Genomic DNA, 14,553 nt, shown 5'->3' on the forward strand with positions numbered 1-14,553 from the left:
TATATCTGTTCACTCTCTATTATTTAAGCATGAGTAGCTAAATTAGTTGAATGGGTTGAGAAGTAGTTAGATAGCATAACGAGGGAATCTACATCTTTGTGAATATCTTGTTTATGTATGCTTCATTCTTCTATTAGAGATACTCGGGAGGGTAGTCTAAAGACAGGATCCAGACTTGGGAAGGTCAGGTCAGAATCTAGGTTTGGAAAAACCAGATTTAAACGTAAAACGGGAGATAGGTGCTTAGGAATGAGCTCTATTTTTTTATTAATGCATCGCATGCATCTTAGCAATAAGGTATGATTGTATGCGGTCACCTTGCTTTCATGCATTTTACATCAACACATAGGACAAGAGTAAAGACTTAGGGATAAGCTCTATGGACATTTTGCATTCAACATATGCGTTCTAAACTTAGGAGCATTGCATTTACATTGGGAAATGACTTGCTGTGCATCGTTGTAACATGATCGCAAGTTTTGACGCATTCCCGAGTAACGCTAGCTAAAGATCTTCTCAACCCGCTCATCACATACCCATTGCATCTATCAATGTAACTATCTTTCTCAAATCCGCCACCTTACTTACTTCTTTTTTTCATCAACGCAACAACACCCCAACACTTTATTTATTTACTTGGTTACCACAAAGTTTCCATAAACATTACCAACACAACTATTTTCACAAGTCCCTGTGTTTGACCCTGGACTTACCAGGAAACTCGGGGGAAATTTAAACTTGAATTTCGCTGAGGAAACTTGAGTGCACAACGCAAACAATCAACGTATATCATCCATATTTCTACTTAATAAAATTAATGCACTAAGTTTTTGGCGTCGTTGCTGGGGACTTCGGCAAAATAGTTGTTAACGGTAATTTTTGTGATTTCTTTGCAGAACTCTCAATCTATGGCGAACTACAACCTGAAGATTGAGAGAACATTTCGAAGGAGACTACAAGACCACCAAAAGCAACCACAATCCGATAAAGAATAGATGGCGGAGTAGACTGGAGGTGGAGCACCAAATGATAATAATGTCATGGCGAATCCATTCTGTTGATAAACGATCGCAATAGACCCATTAGGGACTATGCATCGCCAAACCTCTATGATTTCTCTCCGGGAATTAGGAGGCCTACCCTCGATTGAAGTGGATTCGAGATGAATTCGGTGATGCCGCAGATGATCCAGACTGCAGGTCAATTCAGAGGAAGGCGTGGCGAGGATCCGCACGCCCACCTCCGAAGTTTTATTGAAATCTGCAATACTTTTGTGTTCCCGAACATCTCTGCTGAAGAAGTTCGACTAATGTTCCACTTTCTATCGTGTGGTGTGTTAGGAGTGCTTAGAGTAAAACAAATTGGAAAATAAATTCTAAGTATGAGTGTTGTATTGTGCCTTGATGCGTCCAAATATGTGCAATGCGTCGAGGCGTTAGAGTTATACATGGAGAGCACACAACTCCTTAAAATGGCGTTCAAGTTTTCCTAGATTAAAACAAAGTATAAATCTAATCTAGGTTCCTAGCAAGTCCAGGGTCGAACACAGGGATTCAGTTCACTAAACACAGAGAATGCGTTGTACTTGAAGTAGGGGTTTTCCTAAATAAATGCAAAAGATGTGTTATTTACACTAACATGTTGTGCCTGTGCAATGTGATACAAAAGAGCTGAGTTGAAAATGATGGTTCATGTGAGAATGGAATTTTTGTAAGTGGACGCGTCGGTTAAAGATACTTGTACACAACTTATGTAGTGTGGATGAAATAGGATGGTTTGCTTATCTTTCTGTTCATGCGTTAGACTCCATTCAACATTTCTCAATGCAAATGACATACAAGTCTATCTCTAGGTTATATGCGTCTAACTTAGAATGCAAGTAACACCAGTAAGTCTATCTCTAGTTGTACTAGGCGTTCTGCTTCATGCAACTTAGCTATTCTTTCAAACAACTAAGTTAAAGATGCTTTCACCAAGTTGTCAAGTTGGGTTAGGTGTTAAAACAAAATTATGCATGAAGTACTAATGCTTTCAACATAAACAGAAGACAAACAGTAGCAAAAGTGATGATCAAATATATGAACTTAACAAAGGGTCAATGAGTCTTTACAAAGACCTATATTCAATCAAAATGATATGAAAATGATATTAAGAGAGAGAATGAGTCAAGCCAAAGAATACAATCTCTTGTAGTTCTTTGGCTCAATCTTGTTGTGTACAATCACTTTAAAGAGCCGAGGATAGACTATCTTTCTCAAGAATAACTTTCTCCACTCCCTGACCGACAGTGGTGATGGTTCTCAGTTCCTTCGATCGTTTAAACCTCGGCATAGCTCGTACAGCTAAAACTAAGTCTAAAAATTTACGAAGAGTATAGAGTTTCTAATTGTCTCTTTAATTCTAGAGGTTTTCAAGTATTTATAGGCGCTGGTCTAGTCCACTTGGAGGATGGGCTACATTTAAATCCATGCCCTGATCAGCATTAAATTCCATGTCCTGGTTGGCCGTCTGACCTCACGGAAGCTTTTCAGTCGCTGCCTGTTGCAGGTCCCCAGGCTTGCAAGTGGTGATGTGACACAATCAGCCCAGAGTAACGAATCTTCTATGTGTTGAATTCCCTCCGACGCATGGTTCATGCGTCGACGCTTGTCTAATGCGTTGTTGTCAGTTCTTGCATTGAAATCCTGCAAAGTAGTGCGTTAGCGCCGCGATAATCAGTGATAAAACTTATTTTACATGAATTTGCTATTGTTCAAGTAAATCCATGCATTTCCATGAAAAATGAGGAGAATTTATCATTAAAAACCCTAATTGTTCCAACTTAAGAGCAAAGATAACTTGTATTTTTTACAAGTTATCAACTAACGTTGTTCCCATTTTCTCTCTATGATCAGGCTAGGAAATGGGCTTATTCGCTCGAACCAGGAGAGATTACTTCTTGGGAGTAGTTAGTGGAAAAATTGATGAAAAAGTATTTTCCACCTACCGAGAATGCAAGACGGAGAAAGCTTATTACTAATTTTGAACAAGAGATGGACGAATCGCTCAGCGATGCTTGGGCGAGGTTTAAAAGGTTAGTCTGAGATTGTCCGCATAATGGGCTACTAGACTGCCTTCAAATGGAAATTTTGTATCATGGTTTGAATCCTTCTTCACAGACTGCTGCCAATGCGGCAGCCGCTGGTGGTCTGCTTGACAAAACTTACGAGGAGGCGAAGAATATTCTCGACCGCATCTCCGAGAACCATGAAGACTGGCGGGAGAGTGACCAGAGATTAAGACTCTAAGATATTGACGCAAATAACGGTGCCATTGTTTTGTTACAAAACCAAATGACCGCAATGATGAATATAATTCAAGGAATGGCGATCAACAGCCCAACACCGCAAGGTGGGCAAATCAACGCAATAAGTCAAAACACTGCAAGGTGTGCGGCTTGTGGTGATGGGCATACGATGAGCGATTTTTCGCATAATCCACAGCCTGTATATTTTGTAAAGAATAATCCCTTTTCAAACTTACAACCCCGGGTGAAGAAACCACCCAAATTATGCTTGAAAGAATCAACAACAAAATTTTCAATATGTTGCGCAAAAAGAAGGGCCACCAGGATTCTTCCAACGCAACAACGGTCAACAGAGCAACCAAGCAATCAGCTCACAACAACCAATGCAATCTTCTTCTCTAGTGATCCTATTGAAGCAATATATAGAGAAAAACGAGACAGTGCTTCAAAGTCAGGCTACATCCATCCGCAACTTGGAATTGCAAATGGGCCAGATTGCGAGTGAGCTGAAAAGTAGACCGCAAGGCACGTTGCCAAGTTCTACCGAGCTTCCACGCAACCTAGGTGGATCAGGTAAGGAGGAATGTCAAGTTCTGACATTGCGAAGTAGAAAGAATGTGAAGGGAGAAAGGAAGGATCAGAGTAGAACAACTTTGCAACTGAGCTCGAGATTGCGGTAACACAAGAAGAAGAAAGAGAGAATGAAGTAGTGGAACCTGAGGTTGCGTCAACCTCAAAACCAAATGAAACAGGAACCGTGAAAGTCCAGTTGCCACCTTTCCCTCAGAGGTTAAGAAAGAAGAAAAATGAAGAGGTACAGTACCAACGTTTCTTATATATGTTAAAGCAATTACATGTTAACATTCCTTTCAATGAAGCGATTGAGGAAATGCCTGCCTATGCCAAGTTTTTTAAGGACATGGTAACTAAGAAAAGAGGCACTGGAAAATTTGCCACGGTGGCATTAACACAAAGTTCCAAATCTATTATTCCACCAAATATGAGCGATCTTGGGAGCTTCACGATTCCTTGCTCCATAGGAGGACTCTATATTGGGCAAGCCCTGTGTGACTTAGGGGCCAACATAAATTTGATGCCGCTGTCAATTTTTCGACAATTAAATGTGGGGCAACTTATGCCACCTCTGTGACTCTTCAATTGGCCGAAAAATCTCTGGTCCATCCAGAAGGTAAGGTGAAGGATGTGCTAATCATGATTGATAAATTTATTTTTCCAACTGACTTCATCATCCTAGATTATGAGGCCGAAAAATATGTACACATCATTTTGGGGCGACCTTTCCCATCAACGGGTTGAGCTCAAATTGATGTGCACAAAGGAGAAATTACTTTGAGCATAAATGGACAGAAGCTCAAGTTTAATATAATTCGTGCCATGAAATTTCCTGATGAGAAAGACCTGCAAAATTCTGAAGATGACTTGAATTTGATTGAAGAAGAAAATTCTGATGAAGAGTGCAAAGAAGAGAATGCCAACGCATCCGTAGCTGCATGCAATGCGATCGTAGAAAAACAAAAAAAGAAGAAGGATCGATAGCAACGCAAGAAGAAGAGCCGAAGGAAGAAAGAAAAATAATGCAACCTTCTCTCGTGGAACCACCAACCCTTGAACTAAAAACCCTATCGACACATTTGAAGTACGCATTTCTAGGGCAAGATGAGAAGTTGCCAGTGATATTTCCTTTGCGCTCAACGAAGATCAAGAGAATGCATTGATGAGCATTCTCAAGAAACATGAGCGAGCAATTGGCTGGACGCTTGCTGACGTCAGAGAAATTAGCCCCGCGTACTACATGCACCACATTCGTCTCGAGGACGACCACAAAGCAACTATTGAAAATGAACGTAGACTTAACCCTGTGATGAAGAAGGTCATAAAAAAGGAGATTATCAAGTGGCTGGATGCGGGCATTATCTATCCCATTGCAGATAGGTTGTGGGTCAGCCCCGTGCAATGTGTGCCAAAGAAGGGCGGAATCACAGTAGTTCCAAATGAGAATAATGAATTAATACCGCAAAGAACCATCACTGAATGGCACATATGTACGGACTACCGCAAATTGAATGTGGCCACAAAGAAAGATCACTTCCCTCTACCATTCATTGATCAAATGCTAGTCAGACTAGCAAGGAATGATTTTTACTACTTCTTGGATGGATATGCTGGGTACAATAAAATCATGATAGCTCCTGAAGACCAAGACAAGACCGCATTCACCTACCCATATGGGACATTCGCTTTTCGCCTCATGTCGTTTGGCCTCTGCAATGCGCCGAGCACATTCCAAAGGTGCATAATGGCGATCTTTTCAAATTATCTCGAGGACTCAGTGGAAATATTTATAGATGACTTCTCCGTCTATGGGAACACGTATGAAGTCTACCTAGCCAATTTGGAGAAAATTCTGAAGAGATGTGAAGAGATGAACTTGGTGAGAAAAATGTTACTTCGTGGTGAAAGAAGGTATAGTGCTGGGACACAAAGTCTCCTAGGAAGGGTTAGAGGTGGACAAAGCAAAGATCGACGCAATTGAAAAGCTTCCACCTCCAACCAACGTAAAGGCTGTGCGAAGCTTCTTGGGGCATGCTGGATTCATAGACGATTCGTTAAAGACTTTTCTAAGATTGCACGACCATTGAGTGCATTGTTAGAGGCGGACAGAAAGTTTGAATTTGACAACAATTGCCTTAATGCATTCTGAAATTTAAAAAATGCGTTGATTACCGTGCCCGTCTTGATTGCACCGGATTGGACACTACCGTTTGAAATCATGTGCGAAGCAAGCGAGTATGGGATGGGAGCCGTATTAGTGCAAAAGAAGAAAACTGTTTTGCACCCCATTGCATATGCGAGTAAAACTCTGAACCTGCTCAAATCAATTATACACCATTGAAAAAGAACTCCTGGCTGTGATTTTTGCGTTGGAAAAATTTCGGGCATATTTATTGGGAACCAAGGTACTCATTCACACTGATCACTCGACAATCAAATATTTGATGAAAAAGAAAGACGTAAAGCCGAGGTTGATCAGATGGGTTCTCCTCCTTCGAGAATTTGATATCGAGATAATTGATTGGAAGGGGATAGAGAATCAAGTTACGGATAACTTGTCCAGGCTAGAAAATCCTGAGGTTGACCGCAATGAATCTGAAGTGAGTGTCGTGTTTCTGGACGAGCAGCTATTCCTTATAGAAGAATTGCCCTGGCATGCGGACATCGTTAACTATTTGGTTTGTGAACAATTCCCTGAAGATTACACATACCATCAACAGAAGAAGCTCAAACATGAATGCAAGCGTTATTATTGGGATGAGCCGACTCTGTATAAAAGAGGTGCAGACCAAATCATTCGATTATGTGTACCAAACGCTGCTCAACAATGCATATTGTCACAGTGCCACGATTCGCCATATGGAGGGCACTTTGGAGGACAACGTACTGCAGCCAAAGTTTTGCAAAGTGGATTCTTTTGGCCTTCATTATTTAAGGATGCTACTGACTACGCAATGAAATGTGATTGGTGTCAATGCACCGGTAGCATTTCATAGAAGAACGCAATGCCAATGAACACTATCTTGGAGCTGGAATTATTTGACGTCTGGGGGATTGATTTCATGGGACCATTCCCTCCTTCGCATGGCAATCATTATATCTTATTGGCTGTCGATTACGTTTCCAAGTGGGTAGAGGCAATTGCATGCGCCGCAAGTGATGCGGCGGTAGTCTCCCAGTTCCTCAAGAAAAATATTTTCACTCATTTTGGCACTCCCCGTGCCATCATAAGTGATGAAGGATCACACTTTGTCAACCATAATATAAAGGAGCTGCTGCGCAAGTACAATATCCTCCACAAGGTGGCCACCGCATACCACCCGCAAACAAATGGTCAGGCTGAAGTGTCCAATCGTGAAATTAAATTGATACTTCAGAAGGTAGTAAAACCTTTGCGGAAGGATTGGGCAATGAAACTTGATGATGCGTTGTGGGCATACCGGACTGCATTTAAAACACCTATAGGTATGTCCCCCTATGCGTTTGTATTTGGCAAGCAACAAAGCAACTTTGCCGCCCACTGCCACTAAATCACCACCCTAAATTGTTTCAAGCATCGACAGAACCAGAAGCGTCCCTTGTTTCAAGCATAATGGCCCTATTGTTTCAATGGAGAGAAGAACCTATGATTAGCTTTTTGGGAAATTTCCGAATGAACAATTTCAACGAAATCTTTCAATTTCTTATTTTGTCAATTCTGTTCCACTTAATCCCTATTTCATGGCCACATATTTTTCCGACGTGTCATTTGCCTTTTGAGCTGGAATATAAAGCATTGTGGGTGGTCAAGAAACTGAATTTTGATTTGAAGAAAGCAGGGGAAGCGTGAAAACTGCAGTTGGTCGAGCTAGAAGAATGGAAGGTCAACGCATATGAGATTTCGAAGATTTACAAAGAGCGCACCAAGCATTGGCATGATAAACGCATATGCGCTAGAAACCTCCAAATCGGGCAAAAGGTCTTACTCTTCAATTCGAGATTACGGCTCTTCCCGGGAAAATTAAAATTGCGCTGGTCCGGATCCTTCATCATTAAAGTAATATTTCTACATGGTGCAGTGGAACTGATCACCGAGGATGGCAGCCGAACATTTAAAGTTAATGGGCAACGGATAAAGGCATATTACGTTGAAGATTTCCAGCCAGACACAGTCTCTGCAAAGTTGAAAAACCCAGACTATCCCTTACTCAACTCTTGAACAATTCTTCGTTATTTTATTATTATCAGTATTTCACTTATTTCTCAAAAAAAAAAAAAAAAAAAAAAAAACTTTTTTTGTTTTAAAATCATTTGACCCTTTATTTGTCTGTTTACAATAATTAAGGCACATGATTGCGAAGAAGCAAATTAACTCACTCCATCACTGTAATCCACAGAAGCAAAGATCGCCGCAAGGATGAATGCATCAATACACAATGCGGGCGATAGCGCAAAATTTTAGGGTGTACTCTTCCTTATCTTTATTTCAAATTTTGTGCTATCACATTGCATTTCACTTTTCAAATTTTTATCACCGCATCCTCCTTAATTACCACAATCATTTGACAAATAGATAAATTTAGTAGTTCACCGCATGTTGTTTCTTTGCCAAGTATGATTTCAATGATGACAAATATGCTTCTATGCCTTTCGTATATATCAAAATAATCTTAAGATAGCTATCTCATGAAATATTTCTAGAAGTTAGGGATTTTCTAGCTTTCTCTCAAGCTCTCTTTACAACACATTTTATGACCATCGCATGACTTATTTTAATTTCCTTTGGCAATGAGGACATTGTCGTATTTTAAATTTGGGGGTGAGGTATTTATTTTCAACCTTACTATATATCTAATATATATATATATATATATAGAATAAAAACTCCACTGTCAATGCAATGGGAAACCCATGTTGATAAGAGTTAAGTTGTGAAAGGCACTTACCCGTAGTTGGATGTCCGCATGACACACGTGGGGGCAAGCCGAAATGAAAGTAAGTCACCAGGATCAACGCATAAATCAATGACCGCAACTCCACTACCAAATTAGTGTGAGTTTACTCTAAGAAAGAGTGCATTGCTCATAGTTGGATGTATGCATGACACACGTGGGGGCAAGCCAAAATGAAGGCAAAGCACTCGAATCAGCGCAAGGTCAGAAAAAAATAGCAATGGAGAAAATTTTTGTGCAAGGATAAATCATTTGACACCCCGGTGCAAAATTTTCTTTTTGAAATAAATCATGCGATGTTCTGGAATTTAGTAAAGTCCTTTTGAAAGTTAAGCTTGCAATCCCTAAGTCTTAGAAATATTTTAGGAAGGGACTTGAATAAGACTTAAGGAAATTTTGGCATAGAGGATTTGAACGATGTATCCTTGAGAAATCTAGGGAAAGAACTTTGCGGTTAACTTGCTAAAGGAATCTTTAGCTTATGCTTGAGGACAAGCATTGTTTAAATTTGGGGGTGTGATAACAGGTAGAGATGCACGTTATCATAGTACTAAGTTCTTAAACAGAGTTGGATTGCGTTAATGAAATATGTTAAATTGCGTCCATTAAGCATAAATTCTATAATATTGCGGTCGCACGTGTCCAACGCATTAGAGCAGTTGATCTTTATATTTTTATGCAGAATATGCGTTAACGTAATGCAGAGATTGTGATCATAGGAATACATTGTTCAAGCGCAACTTCACCGCAAGACTTTGTGTTGACCGTGCTTGCAAACATTTGCCCAAGAAGAATCACCATAATTTGGTCGGTGCAACATGGTGGGTGCATCTGGGTGAAAGGATAATTAAGATCGATGGGACAGAAAGCTGAAGGAAGTTGGATCCAAATTAAGTTGACAGCCGATAACGGTCACAAAGTACATTTAGCTTTATCGGTGACAATTATCCGACACATCAGTCAGGAATTAAAGTTGTTCTATCTGTACAATCGAGAGAGAGAAGCCGCCTTTCACCATGGAAACTCTATAAATACCAACTACATTCTTCAGAGAAGGGGTTAAGTAGTCGATTACTTCATCACGTTACAAGTTCATGCTTCTGTCCATAGTTTTCTTCCATTTTAAGGCAGACGCGATGAAGAAGGTGTGCCGATAGATCATTCCGACAAGCTTGGGAAAGCATCGGAAGCTCCAAGATAGAGAGACGGCCGATGCCTGCAGAAGGGGGAACATTTGTAGATCAGAATAGAGATTCAGTGTAAAAAGCTTCGGTCAACAAGGAATTGCTACCAGGCTTTCTACCTTTATTTTCCATTATCATTTTGTACTAAACTCAATTATAAGAATGGAATGTCTTTCTCTATATCTGTTCACTCTCTGTTATTTAAGCATGAGTAGCTAAATTAGTTGAATGGGTTGAGAAGTAGTTAGCTAGCATAACAAGGGAATCTTCATCTTTGCAAATATCTTGTTTATGTATGCTTCATTCGTCTATTAGAGATACTCGGGAGGGTAGTCTAAAGATAGGATCTAGACTTGGGAAGGTCAGGTTAGAATCTAGGTTTGGAAAAACCAGATTTAAACGTAGAACGGGAGATAGGCGCTTAGGAATGAGCTCTATTTGTTATTAACGCATCACATGCATCTTAGTAATAAGGTATGATTGTATACGGTCACCTTGCTTTCATGTATTTTACATCAACGCATAGGACAAGAGTAGGGACTTAGGGATAAGCTCTATCGACATTTTGCATTCAACACATGCGTCCTAAACTTAGGAGCATTACATTTACATTGGGAAATGACTTGCTATGCATGGTTGTAACATGATCGCAAGGTTTGATGCATTCCCAAGTAACGCTAGCTAAAGATCTTGTCAACTCGTTCATCACATACCTATTGCATCTATCAACGCAACTATCTTTCTCAAATCCGTCGCCTTTACTTACTTCTTTTTTTCATCAATGCAACAACATACCCAACACTTTATTTATTTACTTGGTTACCACAAAGTTTCCATAAACATTACCAACGCAACTATTTTCACAAGTCTCTATGCCCTGGACTTACCAGGAAACTCGGGGGAATTTACACATGAATTCTACTGAGCAAACTTGAGTGCACAACGTAATCCATCAACACATATCATCCATATTTCCACTTAATAAAATTTACGCACCATATGACACACAGGTTTCTTTATAAATGTTATAAACACCTAGTGGTGCACGATGTTTTTTAGTTGTTTCTGTTTAAAGGTTAAAGAGAAATTAGACCTAAAAGCAATAAGAAAGACATGCATGATCATTTAGGTTTAATTCATATTTTAAAATGTTTAAAACTTGGATCACATAAACCTAAGATCACAGTTCTATTATGATTAGCAACCTTAAGGCTTTAATCTTTTAATTAGTTTAATAGAATTAAATTGACTAATAAAAGGTTAATGTGTAGCCAATCTATCTATAAAGGACCTTCTATCTAAGGCGGGTTCTGTCTAGGTTGGGGTATTTAAGTAGACGGAAACGTAATATCCCTACCTGAGAACTTACCTGAAAAGGTGAATTAGATAGATTTGATGCATGCATGCAAGTTAAGGACAATCCATTAAAGTATATAAATGTGACTACTTGAACTTATTCATAATTCATAGACAAAAGTTATTTATGAGCGGACTTTAAAAAGATGACTTAGACTAAAATAAGTAGTTGGATTGTCTAGGTTAATGAACCCCTAGGTAGAACATTCAGTGGGAGGTATTTGGGGCATATGATGCTTAACTTAAACTTTTCACGTTTCTCATATATAGTCCACACCATGAGATTTACCCTTGGCCTCAAGGCACCTTTGGCATGTCCCCCTAACGGATGGTGTTTGGGTAGGTCAATATCAAGGTGGATAGAGAGAGTGTTCATAGTAAGTGGGAGCGGGAAGTGCAACAGCATATCCCTCATTCTCTCTCATTTGATTGAACAAAGTTATTGTGCATCGCCTCGAGGCACCCTGGGAGTGTCCCCTTATAGGATGCCAGTTTTGCGCGTTTCTCTATTTGATCTCTTGTAAGAGGATAAGGTACTTAGTCTCTTGTCCTAATCTGCTTCTTCCTTACTGTGGGCTCATTAGGGTGGGACTCTATCATTAACAGTTATGGACCGAATAAATGGTGGATGTTAGATTCAGTTCCAAGAGTTGGTTCTGCCTAATGGTTGATAATGTCTCATCCCAGCAAAAGGGTATCTAATTGATAACATGCAGAAATGCATGTCATCTTAGGCCTTTTACTTAGAATTATGAAGGTTGTTAGGTAGAATATGCGACAATCATGATAGGAATTTACGAGAAAGTGAGCTTGCGTCGATCAGTATGATGAATCTCAACTAACCCGTTACTTTGCGTTAACTATGCGTTCAATATTCTAGTTTTGTAGCCAATACAAGAAATGGGCGCAAACATGGAAATCGGACCATCGCATAGATGACCGCATGCGGAGAAACACTAATTGCAAAGGCAAATGCATCGATCAACGCATGGATGTTGCGATAATCAGCCGTATGCGTTCATCACATGGGAGTTGCGCTCATCAAGCGATTGCAGTCATCATGTAGAGTTGTGGTATTAAGCGAATGCAGCCATTGAATGATTGTAGCTACCCGACAACGCATTCTAATGGGATCAACGCATGATAGATTGAATGAACACATCATGCAACATGCATACAATAGTAAATGCGGCAGAGTTCGAAAAGAGTTGGCAATGGGAAATACGATGAATATGCGGTGAACGGGTTGAGAAGGGTTTCGGCTAACACTCCCTAGGTTGCGTTCATGCCTTGCAATCATGCAACATGCATACAATAGTAAACCACCTCTTGGCATGAATGCCATGGCTTAAGGCTAGAACGCATGCGATAAATATGCAATAAGTCTACAGGGTTTACACATAAACCTCTATTTCTATTCATGCAATGACAACATGACATTCACACAAATATGAGACCCCATAATATCATTCCTATTCCTAGAATGCATGTGATGCAAGTTGACAAACAGAGCTTATCTCTAAGTCCCTATTTCTTGTTTATGTAGGCCTAATCTTGCTCTTTCAAGTCAGATTCTAACCTAGCTCTCTTGAGACATTAGGTTATTTCTTTAGATTCTCTCTCGAGCAACTCTAAAGGGATGTTCCGCACAACATAAAACAAGACAATCGTAAGCAATGAACTTCCTAGATCATGTTAGCTTAGTTCTTCTCAACCCATTCAACTAGTTTAGCTACTCATGCGTATTAAGAGAGTGAGCAGATGTAGAAATAGAACTTCCATTGAATAGATAAAAGATGAAGTACAGAATAACAATGCAAGTATAGTAAAGAGCCTGGAGCAATTTCTTGCCACAAGGTGTTACACTGTTCTACTCATGCTCTAAAGATATTCTTGCTTTTCCGAGAGTCAACCCGCTCTCTACTCTTACGCCACAAGGTTCTCTCTCAAGTCGCCTTGGATGATCTCCAGCATCACCACTCTTCTCTAGCTCCACCGTGAAATGGAAAAGAAAACTATGAACAGAGGTGTGAACTTGTAAAGTGATGAAGTAATCGACTGCTTAACCCTTTCTCTGAAGAATGCACATGGTATTTATAGGGCATCAAAGGTGAAAGGCGGCTTCTCTCTCCTGGTTGTACAAATGGGACAACATTAATTCCTGACTGATGCGCCTAATAGTTGTCACCGATAAAGCTGGATGTACTTTTGTGACCGTTATCAGCTATCAACTTAATTTGGATCCGACTGCTGTTAGCTTTCTGTCCCATCGATCTTAATTGTCTTTTCATCCGGATGTGCCCACCATGTTGTGGTGATTCTTCTTGGGTGGATGTTTGCGAGCACGATCAATGCAAAGTCTTGCGGTGAAGTTGCATTCGACCGATGTATTCCTATGGTCGCATTCTTTGCATTGCGTTAACACATATTCTGCACAAAAAAATACAAAAATCAATAGTTCCAATGTGCTGACGCATGTGACCGCAATATTATAGAATTTATGCTTAATGGACGCAATTTATCATTTTTCATCAACACAATCCAACATTGTTTAATAACTTAGCATTATGATGATGTGCATTTCTGCCCGTTATCACACCCTCAAATTTAAACAATGCTTGTCTTCAAGCACAAACTAAAGATTCCTTTAGCAAGTCCACCGCAAAGTTCTTTTCCTAGATTTCTCAAGGATACTTCATTCAAATCCTATATACTAGAATTTTCTTAAGTCTTATTCAAGTCTACTCTTAAAATATTTCTAAGACCTAGGGACTGCATGTTTAACTTTCAAAAGAACTTTACTAAATTCCAGAACATCGCATGATTTATTTCAAAAAGAAAATTTTCTACCGGGGCGACAAAAGTTTATCCTTGCACAAAAATTTTCTTTATTGCTATTTTTTTTCTGACCTTGCGCTGATCCGAGTGCCTTGCCTTCATTTTGGCTTGCCCCCACGGGTTTCATGCGGACATCCAACTACGAGCAATGAACTCTTTCTCAGATTAAACTCATACTGATTTGGCATTGGAGTTGCGGTCATTGATTTATACGTTGATCCTGGTAACTTACTTTCGTTTTGGCTTGCCCCCACATGTGTCATGCGGACATCCAACTACGGGCAAGTGCCCTTCATAACTTCACTCTTATCAACATGGGTTTCCCCTTTGCGTTGACAGTGGAGTTGTTATTCTCAAAAATGTTTTTTTTTATAGAACCGAAAAT

At 39.8% G+C, this 14,553-nt stretch overlaps 1 non-coding gene across 1 annotated transcript; it reads right to left on the reverse strand.

Moving 5' to 3' along the window:
• Positions 1 to 2,996: 2,996 nt before the first annotated feature.
• Positions 2,997 to 3,103, reverse strand: LOC120084281 (small nucleolar RNA R71). The gene has a single exon (XR_005483646.1). It is a non-coding gene; the product is annotated as a small nucleolar RNA R71 (small nucleolar RNA).
• Positions 3,104 to 14,553: the final 11,450 nt, after the last annotated feature.

Source organism: Benincasa hispida, chromosome 8 (assembly GCF_027475165.1).
Source record: "Benincasa hispida cultivar pf3 chromosome 8, pf3_genome.v1.1, whole genome shotgun sequence".
NCBI lineage: Eukaryota > Viridiplantae > Streptophyta > Magnoliopsida > Cucurbitales > Cucurbitaceae > Benincasa > Benincasa hispida.